The sequence below is a fragment of the Mirounga angustirostris genome, unplaced genomic scaffold, assembly GCF_029215605.1.
Source record: "Mirounga angustirostris isolate CCGP_5_RB_7025 unplaced genomic scaffold, mMirAng1.0.hap1 SCAF_3, whole genome shotgun sequence".
NCBI classification, from domain to species: domain Eukaryota; kingdom Metazoa; phylum Chordata; class Mammalia; order Carnivora; family Phocidae; genus Mirounga; species Mirounga angustirostris.
The window spans coordinates 138,222,356-138,235,399 of NW_026991711.1; the positions used below are offsets into that span (position 1 = coordinate 138,222,356).

General features: G+C 44.1%; 1 protein-coding gene across 3 annotated transcripts in view; it reads right to left on the bottom strand.

The window, feature by feature from the left end:
- Window positions 1-13,044, bottom strand: part of WIPF1 (WAS/WASL interacting protein family member 1) — a 119,158-nt gene that overhangs the window by 47,193 nt on the left and 58,921 nt on the right. Inside the window, exon 2 of one of the 3 annotated variants that reach the window (XM_064586729.1) lies at window positions 3,139-3,245. The exons of the other annotated variants lie outside the window; for them this stretch is intronic. The gene's annotated coding sequence lies outside the window, so the exon portion shown is untranslated. The remainder of the gene's footprint in view (window positions 1-3,138; window positions 3,246-13,044) is intronic. 3 annotated transcript variants of the gene reach the window in all.

Genomic DNA, 13,044 nt, shown 5'->3' on the forward strand with positions numbered 1-13,044 from the left:
ATTCTTTTCTTCACACTGAGTCTTCAAAAATAAGTATGTATTTTGCTACTGGCAACATCTGAAGTGCCCAAGAGCCTCTACCGTACCAGACAACACAACTCTGGATGGCGCGGCCTGCCGGGACGGGGCCGGCCTCACTCATCCTCTCCCCTGGCAGGATACACAGATGACACTTCACCCATAACCGCAGTCCTGGGGAAGGTGCTGGACTACAGCTTCAGGGCTAAGAAGAGTGTGTCCTGCCTGGAGCCATCTCTTAGAATGGGGCATTGGCTAGGTAGTTTTGGGTTTGGGGCCAGCAGAATTAAAGACCCCAAATTGGCTTCTCCTTCCTAGAGTCGTGATGCTGACGATCCTAGCGCCGGACTTGAATCCTCAGCCAAGGTAAATGGTATATAATACCTTCAACCTAGGGGTTCAGAAGGGATTCACAGACTCAGAAGCTTCGGTGGCTTTCCAGTGTTCAGCACGGAAAATCTAAAGTCCTTGCAGGGACTAGCAAGGCCCCGCGGGATCCGACAGTCTCCCTCCGATCTCCTTCCTGCCCGGCTTCTCCTCACGCCTCACCCCTGGCCCCCGGCCCACCCGCTGGTCCTGGCGTGTTTGTGAGGACAGCTTTCTCCTGGTGTGGCTCGCTCCCCTCACTCGTTCGCATTCTGCGCTGTCTGTGCCTGGTCTGCGGGACGAGCCCGGCGAGGGCAGAGCTCACCTGGCTCACTGCTGTCCCCCAGCTGCCTCGGAGCAGTGTCTGATATAGCCCCGGGGCTTGAGAAATAGCTGTCAATGGCCTTTAAAAGCTTCTAACTCCAGGTTGAGTTTCATCCTTCCTTTAACCTGAGGTTGGGAGTAGGCTGCCACACTCTCGGCTCTGGGGGGGGTGGGGGGGGGTGGGGGGGTGGGGGAGGGCGCCAGGGTGGAGGAGGTACGTGCTGGATTTCTTCCTCCAAAAGGACCCAGGAAGGCTCTTCTCCTGACAGCTGTTGACACAGGACAGCCATGTAGAACGACAACGTGGGGACCTGCCAACGCATGTAACAACTCTTTCTCAAGCAGGCTTCTTAGCCAGTGTCGGGGATATGACACAGCCCCTTAAGTCAGGAAATGATGAGGCAACTCGCTTGGAAAGAGAAAGGGAGACCCACATCCACAGTGGGAAGAAAGCGACCCCATGACTACCCGGCAAGAACAGTCCCATAATGGGTTCACAAATTCATATTCAACCCATCTGTATTTTCTCCCCGAGGACCGGCCGACCGGTACACCAACGGAGAGCCCTGTTTCTCCATACAGACAGTCTGTATGGAGTTGTATACTCAGCAAACAACAAACAACAACAAATGCTGACATCGGAACATCACTAACTTCGTGTCTTCGAGGGACAAATGCTGATTACGTGTGGAAAGACCTTTCATGTTTCCTTTGAAAGCACTGTTTGGTTTTAGGCAATTTAATTAAAATGCAAAAATTTCCCAGTTGGTCACCAACATCCAATACAAGTTGCCCCCAGGGGAAAACCCGTGTGAAATACAGAGAGAAGTTTCTTTCAACTCAAGGGGAAAACTGGTGGAAACCCCCATTTTCACATCCTGCTGTGTATCCACTCATGCACACACATAGGGAGAAAGTACTGGCATAAGGATGGCTGTGTGTTCCTTTTCGTTGCTAATCATTAGGTACAAAGCCCAGGATGGGGCCTTTCTACAGTTGTTTCTGGGGTAGGGACAATAGCGATATTGTTCCTCATTGAGACTTCTCTATACGGTTACCTGGTGTCTCTCACTGGAGGATAGAAACCATGAGGACAGGAGCGTCCTTCCACGGAAGAGTCTCTATACAGCTCTGCACCTTTGGGCGGGACGTCACCCACCTGAACACTGCAGGAAGGGCTCAGTGACCCGAGACTTCCGCTGGGACCCCTGACTGCATGGCAGCCAGGCCTGGCTGGTGCAGCTGCTGCCTGAAGAGGCAGGCCCAACCACTCTGCATGTGGACAGGAAACGGGGGCATTTGTGGGTGTCACAACAGTGGGGGCCCTCCTAGGATTCAGACCCAGGGACCAGAGATGCTAGACAGCCTGCAGTGTACCAGACCGGCCCACTCAGTGAAGAACTGTCCCACGTAATGTTCAAAGGTCCTGTTAGAGATTGATGTAGGAAAAAAACCGGTGGTAGTTATCTGATCCTAGACCTTGGCTCCATTTTAAGTATAAACCCAAAGTAATTATTACACTGTTGTATGAGCCCCTGAATTTTCCAATAATGCAACTGTCCTATAAATGAAATACTATGTTTTGCTCAGATTTTTACTACGAGTTGTTCACCCCTTCTGGAAGATCATGTGCCCAAAGACATTGCCACTCCGGGTACGTAGTACCCTCTTACCCAAGTTGGTGTGAACTTGCACCTGCCCATTCATGGTTGTTACAGGTGGAGATGCAAAGACTCAGCCAATTACTTTGTCCTGTTTGCTAATGAGCTGTAGCTAATCACTTACAAATTGAAGTTTGTTTTTTTTTTTAAAGATTTTATTTATTTGACAGAGAGAGAGACAGCGAGAGCAGGAACACAAGCAGGGGGAGTGGGAGAGGGAGAAGCAGGCTTCCCGCGGAGCAGGGAGCCCGATGTGGGGCTCGATCCCAGGACCCTGGGATCATGACCTGAGCCGAAGGCAGATGCTTAATGACTGAGCCAACCAGGTGCCCCTAAATTGAAGTTATTTTATAATAAATTAGGTTCCTTTTATTTCTCTCTCTCTTTTTCTTAGGGGGGAGGGGCAGAGGGCGAGGGCGAGAATCTTAAGCGGGCTCCATGCCCAGCAGGGAGCCTGAACTGATGTGGGGCTCGATCCCACGACCCTGAGATCGTGACCTAAGCCAAAATCAAGAGTCACACACTTAACCAACTTAGCCACCCAGGTGCCCTATTTCTTCTTTTAATTACAGACAAAGATTATATAGAATTGGGGGAAATGATGTGTAAAGTCAGATTATTTCACTGATGGAGTTTCACTGAAGTTTGTGAAGTGGGCACCGGAAAAGAGTGGGTGCAGACCAGACAAGGCTGAGAGCCATCGCTAGATGTCTCTGCTCATCTAGCCCGGGAAAGGGAGAACGGAGCCCTGGGGACCACAGCCACTCACCTACAATCCTGGGAGGGAATCTTGCACTTTCTTTCCAAACAGGTCACAGATTCGCGGTGCTTCTTTTTCCTGTTTCTTAGCAGACCCTGCTTCTCTCAGCGGCTTGACTGAAACAGAATTTATTCTACTTCAATGACCTCAGATTCCCAGGGGATTCTGCTGCTCCCAAGAACTTTCTGCCTCCCATTTGGCTGCTCTGGATTCTCCAAATGCCTGGGAAGACAGACTGTTGGAAAAACACTTCCAGGTTGTCTCTGATGGGACGGCTACCCTACCAGGACATAGGAAAGGCAATGGCAGGTGACTCCTCCTGAACCAAGTGCATGTAGGTAGTTCCCTCAACTCCAGATATGGGTGCAGGGCGAACAGGATCCCAGGAAAGGGCATGATCACAAGGTGTGTGTGTGTGTGTGTGTGTGTGTATTTCGTTTTTGGTTTTGTTCTGCTTGCTCACTGCTGACTAAATGACTCCTCCTCCTGCTTCATGGGAGCTGCTTAATTCAGCCTTGGACCATTTTATTCTGCTTCAGAACCATTCTGACAGTATGATGAGTTAGTGGCTTATGTAAAAAAGCAACTCCATGACTACATTTAAGTATTGACTCGTACCCCTGAAATTAATACAATAATGCACGTCAATTATTCTTTAATAATAAAATAAAATAAATACTGACTAGTTTGGGAATACCAAGCCACAAAGATTTGAGGTATAAGAACCACATGTGGTTTATGTTTGTAGGACACCCTCGGAAGATAAATGGACAGAGTTAAAAAAAAAAACAAAGCTCAATGGCCTCCCCACCTTTCCCCTGACCACCATTAAAAAAATAAAAAAATAAAAAAAAACAAAATAAAACTAAACAATTAAACAGAGCCCAGGCCGGGCGTTACTCCTGGCGAGGCAGTTGCGTCCTAGACAAGGCAAATAAGTAGTTGTCTGGGGACCGTGGCTAAGGTCAAGAATAAGCTGCTAGCATAACCTCCACGTGGGCCCACAGCCCCTGCGTCCTGAGCACCGCCTCTCCCGGTCTCCACGGCTACCTTCCTCCAGATAAGCTTCTCCAGCTTGACCCTCTGCAGTTGCTGCCTTGCCTACCCCCGACCTGGCCCGACCTGGCCCCACTCTGCCTCTCAGCCAATCTGCTTCAGCCAAAAAGAAAAACACAAAACAGTGAATTGCTTTCTAGAAACAAAAATATTTTCTGTGATCTTTTTATCGGCTTACCCTATCAGTGTGTCTCTGACTACATGGCTAATTAGTGAGCAGGGCCATGTGTCACAGCAGTCATTCAACAAACACAGGCAAAACTCTCCACTCTCGCGGAGTTTTACACTCATATCTGAACTGATGATACGATGGAAGGAAAACAAATTTATCCTCCATACTGTGCAGTGTAATGTAAATGCACAGTTCACCAAAGTCCTTGTGGGGTGGGGAGGGGCGGGTAGGCATTTTGATTTGAGAACCATTTCCATACAAACATACTTGAGGGTATGCTGCCAGGCCAGCCCACAAAAGTCTATTTAATTCATAATGTGACTAAACTGTATCTTCAGGTCCAAGTCTTCAAAGGAAAGGACTCAGAGATTGGGGGGGGGGGGGGTGGCGCGAGGGGCTCCAGCCTCAGCTTCTATTCCCTTCCCCTAGGCGGCCCTGCGATTTCCCTTGACCCCACTCAGGACCCTGAGCGGCTCCTATCCCAAGGTCATAATTCCCTTGCCCAGGATAAGATGATCTCACCAACCCGGAAGGAGGAAATCAGGTTGTTTTGAAAGAAAGAGTAGTTGTTAACCCAAATGATGTTGAATTAGTGGACTTTGTATTGAGATAAAAGAATACACTGGGCTGGAGGGAGAGACTATAGCAGAGTCCCATTGTCTGGGGATAACGTCCTTAAGTTTCTCCTACGGTTTATAGTTTCCTTCCTTAACTTCAATATATCTTTTTCCTTATTAAAAAGTCATACATGGAAATGTTTAGAAAATATAAATAGTTTTTTAAATGATCCAGTAGTACTCAGAGAAAACCAGTTAACATTTTGGAATTTCCTTCCAGTCTTTTCTTCTTCTCTGTGTATCTAAAATGGGATCATATGGTATGTATGTAGTTTTATTTCCTTTTTTTTTTTTTTACATTTCCTCATATTGTTAAATATTCTCCTAATGCAATTTTAGAAGTTGAATATTTCATTTTATGTGTGGTCTATTACCCATGTAACTATTTTTCATTGTTAAACATTTAAACTGCATCCAATTTCATTATTACAAATCCTACCACGTTAATAGACTTGTATCTAAAGATCTGTGGTCATTTCAGATTATTTCCTCAGGATACATGTATTAGAGTACAATTACTAGAATGGAAGATATAAAGTTTATTCTAGCGATCTTCATACTGTTAAACTGTTTCCTCAAAGTGGTAGCATTTCTTCTCTCATTAGTACCTACTTCATTTCGACATTTGCTATTATTATCACTTTTCAAAATCTTTGCCAATTTGATAGATGAAAATTGTATGTATGGACAGTTTTGATTTTCATTTCTTTTATTATTAGTGAGCCTGGCAGTGTTTCATATATTTATTGTCTTCTCCATTATTACTATACCTTTCTCCACTGATTGACTATTATCTGGATTTTTTTGATCACAAGATTTTAGTCTTTTCCTTATTTCTTCCACTTCTGAACCTAAAGATTACTCAACTCTCCATGACTTTTCATAGACAAAATAAAAATTCCTAATCCTTGGGGGACAGGATGGATAAGTAGTGATTATTTCTGTGCACTGATAAAGCAAATTTCATAAATCAAGGACGGCCTCTGTTCCCGACAGATATACACATACAAAAGAATTCTCTGAGAAGGCAACAGTGGCTAAGTTTTCGCGGCCTGTGAGAATTTTCACCATTTCAAGAAATGTCTCCATCCCACGTCAGAAGGAGTGTGCATGACGTCTGGGCCCATCTTACTAGAGTTCTTCCTGCCTCAAAGGCAGAAGTAGGAATGCCCTGATGGTTATTACACACGTGCATCCATGTGTGAACCTCTAAAGTCTGAGTACGGAAAACAATCCTCATGACCCTGAGTCACCTCATTCCATCTTTCACAAGACTAAAGTTCCCAGGAACTAAGGAGTAATGTAGGCCGACCCAATGAGTCTCTAAGCTTCCTTTATCTTCACTGTCTTCACTAGCCATTAAGCAAATATTTTGGAAGAAGTAAAATCTAATATAGAATTTTTTTTCAATGATTAAAAACTTGGTGACACAAATAACTTCTGAGCATAGGTCATTCAAAGTAACTACCGTTCTCGATTTGATGATTCATCTGAGGACCCGGGCTGGCCTGACCTCCTCTGGCCTCCTTCCCATTGGGTCTTCCCGAGTCAAAGGCTCTTCCTCACTTCCTACAGTTCCCTCTCCTGGACTCGGAAGATGGTTGATACATCTAAGTGAGAAAGGCAGCCACTCCGGGGTAACATGCCTGGAGCATACTAACCACTCAACAATGTCAGCTATCGTTACTATTACTAAATGAGCTAAACTTGTCCTCTGTTAGTGCTACTTGGTAAAGGAGGAAACAGAGCAGGTAGAGTGGCTCTTTTTGTTTACAGAGGGATAATTCAATGCAATGTGAGAATGAAGAATTTACCCTGTTTGACAATTGAGAAAAATTGAGAACTAGTAATTTCAGACTCTCTGTTTTATATCATTGTACAACTCGTTTTCAAATCTACTTAGGACAATTCCAAAAACCTGGCATTGGTCCACTCCATTTGTGCTGGTCCCATTCTCATTCACGAGTACCTCTGCATTTTTATGCAATGACAAATATCACTAGATTCTATGAACACAAATTCAGAAAAAATGCCCCAGAAACTTCCTAAAAATAATTTCTCCTAAAGGTTAAGGAGAAATAGAAATCAGTAAATAGATTTTATGCTCACTGCTTTGTTTTCATTCACCCGGAGTGGCTTGTTGTCAATCCATTGGCTCACTGCCATCTGTCCCGGGAGGAGGGTGGGAAGCCACTTATCTCGAAATCCTTCACTGCAGAGAGCAGGACTTTTCTTCAGGGCACTAAGAAGATGCCCAAAAGCCCTTTGGGGTGGTCTTACTCAACCGGGGAATGGAAGGCAGAGCTTATTTTCACGGCTGCTTTATTCTAGTGGTTAAGGAGCAAACAGAACAGTAATGGTCTGGGAATGTTTTCAGAGGTGGCACACAATGAACCAAGAGAAAACAGGCCTTGAAGCAAGATCTGATTTCTCTGAGCAAGTGAGAAAATAAAACCACGATTCCTATCACTATGCCCAAGTTCAGTCACCGCAAGATGATGGCACTCCGATGTGAAAGGTAGTCATGCCAAGAGTCAAGGTTTCAGCAAAACTGAGCACCACATGGAAAACACTCTGAGCATCCAACTCTTGTCGGCAGGGACTTCACGGAAAACCAGTATGAAGATGACCAACGTGAAAGTTCATTTTTCAAAATACAAAGGCTTCTGTACACGGAACTTTCTATCCATCCAAGACTACCTGGTGCAAAATGCTCTGGGGAGGCGCATCTCTAATATTCTCCACTAGCGGTGTCTACTGAACTCTCTTCAACCTCTGACTGCACAAATGCGGAGGGAAGGTTTTCGTCTTTTGCTTTCTCCCCTCTCATATCTTGAAAATATAGATGAGAGTCTCTAAAAAGGCTGAGAGATACAAAAAAGACCAAGTATCTCAAAATCTTTAGAGGCATAAGCTACATATAAAAGTTTAAGCAATGGAGAACAAGAGCGACCCGTGCTCCTCTGGATTCACTGAAGATTACCATCTGTGACATGGGTAGCAGCACTTGTAAAAAATGCAGCTTTTCGGGGGCGCCTGGCCGGCTCAATTGGTGGAACATGCAATGCTTGATCTCAGGGTTGTAGGTTCGAATGTAGAGATTTTAAGTAATAAAATCTTGAATAAAAATTAAAATGCAGCTTTAAAAAAAAGTTTTATTTTTTTATTTTTATTTATTTTTTTTTAAAGAGAATATTCATTTTCTTTTTTTTTTTTTAAAGATTTTATTTATTTATTTGAGAGAGAGCACATGAGAGGGGGGAGGGCTAGAGGGAGAAGCAGACTCCCTGCCGAGCAGGGAGCCTGATGCGGGGCTCGATCCCAGGACCCGGGGATCACGACCTGAGCCGAAGGCAGATGCTTAACGACTGAGCCACCCAGGCACCCTAAAAAAAAGTTTTAAATTATAATATGACTCTATTCTAAAATGCTCAAAGACAGTGTACACTGTATTAACTCCAGGAAGTAACTGGTACTCATTACCGCATTGCTAGAATTTGGTCTTTTACCAAAATAAAGTCCGTGAAAAAAAGAGGGCAACCGGGGGGAGCGGCGAGCCTGAATGGCTCAGTAGGTTAAGCGTCCAACTTTTGATTTGATATCTCATGGGTCATGAGATCAAGCCCATGGGGCTCTGCGCTCAGTGGGAAGTCTGCTTGAGGATTCTCTCTCCCTTTACCCCTGCCCCCAATTCTGCCCCCCGCCCCCCGGTTCCCTGCTTGCACTCGCATGCTCTCTCTCAAATAAATAAATCTTAAAAAAAAAATCCATGAAAGACTAAGTCAACTCAGTGGTTATTTTCCTTAAATGTAAGTCCTCCTCCTACTCCCCCAAAAGCAAGTGTACTTTTAAAAAATATACAATCAGAATTTAATAAAAGTCAAACCAGTTTTTTAAAGCATAAATCTGGGAATATAAAAATCACTGTAAACTTAGTAAGGTTATTAAAAAGGTTATATATTTTAATTCTCTACTTTTATTTTCTTTAACATAAATATAAAAGCACTTAACGGTTTAGGATTTACTTTTGAGATACTATAAAATATTACTATCCTCATGATCAAAGAAATTTATGAATTTATGGAAAAGGGAATAATATTTATTTATTTTCTTTTTAAAGATTTTATTTATTTATTTGAGAGAGAGAATGAGATAGAGCATTAGAGGGGGGAGGGTCAGAGGGAGAAGCAGATTCCCCACTGAGCAGGGAGCCGGATGCGGGACTCGATCCCAGGACTCCAGGATCACGACCTGAGCTGAAGGCAGTCGCTTAACCAACTGAGCCACCCAGGCGCCCCAAGGGAATAATATTTATAAAACATGTTAGTGAAAGCACTGTATATGTTTGTATATCAACATTCAAAGGTCATTCATTAATAAAAATATTGAAAGTCTAATAAAAGGAAAGTTAAGAGTAGCTTTACACAAACTTGCATTTTCCAAAATTTGTCAGGACTACAGAATCTGGAAGTATCAAAGATTAAGTAGAAATCCACATTTAGAAGAGTTCCATGGAATTCTCAGAAAGAGAGAGCAGGCAAAGGGTCATCTGAGGACATTCTTTTAGCCTAAACTTTGAGAATCATTCAAACCGGGGAGCCACTGGCTGATATTAACAAAGTGAAGCTTCCTACTAGTAAGCTCAGATGCCCGCCCGCCCTCTCTGCCAAACTTAGCAGATGAGAAGTCGTTTCATGAAGTCATGCGCAAACATGAAATTCGCTAGTAAAGGTTTGCTGCCTCCCCGCAGTCATTGCTTTGCTTGCTTAGGCTCGTTGCCAGCAGGAATATCTCCCTCTGCAAAACTATTTCAAAGTAGTGACTTGGAGGAAGTTGTGTGCTGATACCATGAAAAAAAAAAAATCCCTCAAACACAAAGATAGTTCAAAAAGCATCTGTATAAGGCTCAGAGGAAACAAACAGCTCAGCTAATTTCAACTCAAAATAAACCCAAGGGACCAGTTTACCTTGGCCATAGCTGCACACACATGCCGGAAAACTGAAGGTTGGCGATTATCTAGTGATTTTGTTTTGTGCCAAAGGGGATGAAAGGGCAGGGTTATCCATCCTGGGGTCAGGATGGAATTACAGAGGATACCCCACTCCACAATGCTTCAGACACAGAATGACACGTCTATAAAAGGATTTTGCACCACTCTCTCCATGAGACAGAGGAACCCTGGACCTCGGCTGGCATGACAAGTCTGATGTCCCTTCCCGAAGCCACTGGTAGATCAGAAGCTAAATCTGGGCCTCCAACATGGGTGTCTTTGCAGAACTAAGAGAGGAGGACATCTTGGGCTATATTGGGCTGAAATTCATCTATAATCTTCAAAATGACCAATACTGAATTTGCAACTTTTGGGCATTTAAAAATATTCTTCAAATTCAGTGGACACATCATCAACAAAGATCACATTATATTTGGTTTTGAAAACCATTTGGAGTTTTCTGTAAAGGCAGCTGCTTTTCTAAGAGAATAGGTGATGACTGCTACTCAAATCTTAAAAAGATCCTTATTTTATTTTCAAATAACTTTAGTTGAGAAGATCACTAGATGTGTCAGCAGAAGTCTTAAATTGTTTTTTCAGTCCTGTTTTGTATTGCTATTTGGACATCTTTATTGCTAATTGGGTCAGGAAGCCCCCAAAAGCCCTTTGATTTTTGATCACTCGAGGAAATTTGCCTCACAGCTTATGTTATTTTTTTTCCATTTTTTTGTGAGGGGGAAGACACGAAAGGGTGCTGGTCTTTAATATCAGAACTGCGTGTTGTTGACCTTCAACTGAGTCCTGAGATTTGTAGTTCAAAACATTCAGTACCCAGATCACATGTGGTGACAATGAAACTATTTTAAATGATGCTTTTCCGTCTTCAAGTGTTGCCATCGTATTCAAGCTGGGCACAGGAAGCAGAGATCCTGTCTCAGCTCAGAGGCCAGCCCACAAGGGCAGCTCTAAGACCTGCCGTTTTTGCCACTGTCTTTTTAGGTAGTGCCCCAGCCAGCAGTCCTCTGCAGCTCATAAAACCCAACGTAACCTTTTGGGCTGCTCTGGAAAAAACCCATTGCGTAATAAGGGATAGAATGCTTTCTGTTCCATGTTTCCAGTGTTATTTTCTGGCCCAAAGAAATACCAAGTCATAGGCATCTAGAAATGAGAGATGGCCCAGTAAGAACAAGGATCCTACACAGTCTGTGAGCACTGACCATCCCCGCCAAGGGTTCATCTACCTGTTTCCGGCTGAGTGCTTCACCAGAGCAATACAGGCGTTGGAGCAAACAGCCTTTTCTGCCAGACTTGACGCAACTTAAGCGCTAGGGTGGTTCTTAAAGTGAAAGTAAAAGTACCTAGAACGATCCTTAGCATATAGTAACAGCACAATCAACTTTAGCTATTATTATTGCTCCAGAAGTGAAATGTCATTGTTCCGATCACCTTGAGGACACGGGCAGAGGTGAAGAGATGCAGATCCGTGGCAGTGATGGTGAAAGAAATATGGTCTCTGAGAACATGCACCATGTGACAGCAATGTCCTCCATATGAGCTTTCCCGAAGGGATCATTCAGCTATAGAAAATAATTAGAAGGCCCATTGGCATTTCTATGTGTAGTTTATATACCAACTTAGGTTCGCTGGTCCATGGCATGGAAAGGCTCGAATGAGATACCACGAGGTAGACAAGGCGCCACATGAGGTGCCACGGAGGTGGAGGAGTCGTGGCCTAGAAAGACAGAGGTTCCATTAAGGCCTCTGAGGTTTCATCTCGTTTTCACATTGCTTAGTGACATGATGTCCTTTGTGGCTCTGAACAGTAACGAACAGCCCTTAGAAAATGAATCGGATGCTAGGTGGAAAATGCCAAAAGTCATCTTGTCTCTCCAAAAGTGTTATGTTGCTTTTGCTATTATTTTTATTTTGCTTTTTTACCCTTTCTTTGTTTTCTGAGTCCTCTTCGCAGAATAATTTAAAATTCCATGATCACAAGAGCTTCCTTTGTGCCTACATTTCCCTTCTGAGATCAGCTGCAGCTGAACCCACCCCAGCCAAGGCCGACTGGACAAGGGCAGGCCCCTGGCCCAAGAGAGGCCAGTCTGCCTGCTGGAGAGCGCACTGAGCTGGCCGTGCACACCAAATGCTGCTCATCTCAGAAGTAGGAACTGGGACTCGTGGGGACAGGCAGTCATGCAGTCACACCAGAGAAATGAGAGGAGACAGGAACGGCTGGGCCAGTTAATTGGTGGACAGGAGAGAGGAGATGACCCATCTCCTGGGCCTGAGGGCACATCGTGGTTTTCCAGGTACCTAAACTGCACTGTAGACTTCAATAACGCTACAGTAGCAACACTAACCATAACGACAAGAACCGCTAACATTTATTGGGCCCTTACTACGTGCTTAGGATAGTTTTAGGCACTTTTACAAGCATTAACTCATTCAATTTTCACAATAACTCTATTAAACAGATGATGATGATGATGATGATGATGACACTGAAGCCCAGAGAAGTAAACTGACCAAGGCTACACAGCTCGTAAGTGGCAGAGACACAGCTGGAACTCAAACGGCTTGCCTCCAGAGCCCAGGCTTCTAACCAGTGTGCGCCTCCATGTGGGATAGTCCCGGGTTTCCTGTGCTCTTTACTGCCCATCCTTACAATAAAGACCCCCTATATTAAGGAGGCCTGACAGGGGGTCTATGTTTTGCTCTCCTACTGTCTCACAATTAGCATTTTTCTTGGCTCCACTCATTATGAATCTTAGTAACTTAGGTATATATTTATTAATTCAAGAACTATGTAATGCTTACTGTGTGCCAGGAACTACTACGAGCTTTGGAAGCAAAAGAATCAGCCCGATCCTAACTCTCAGGAACCTTAATACTTCACAGAGAAAGACTGGGTCGGCACACAGCCTCATATCAGAAAGTGCTGCCAGCATTTACACTGTAAATACTTCCATGACCTCATGCATAATACATATTATTTACCATCTTTGAACACATTGTGTCCTATTTTTGCATAATAATATATTGTATCCTAAGCTCATCATTAAAATAATGTCTAAAAAGC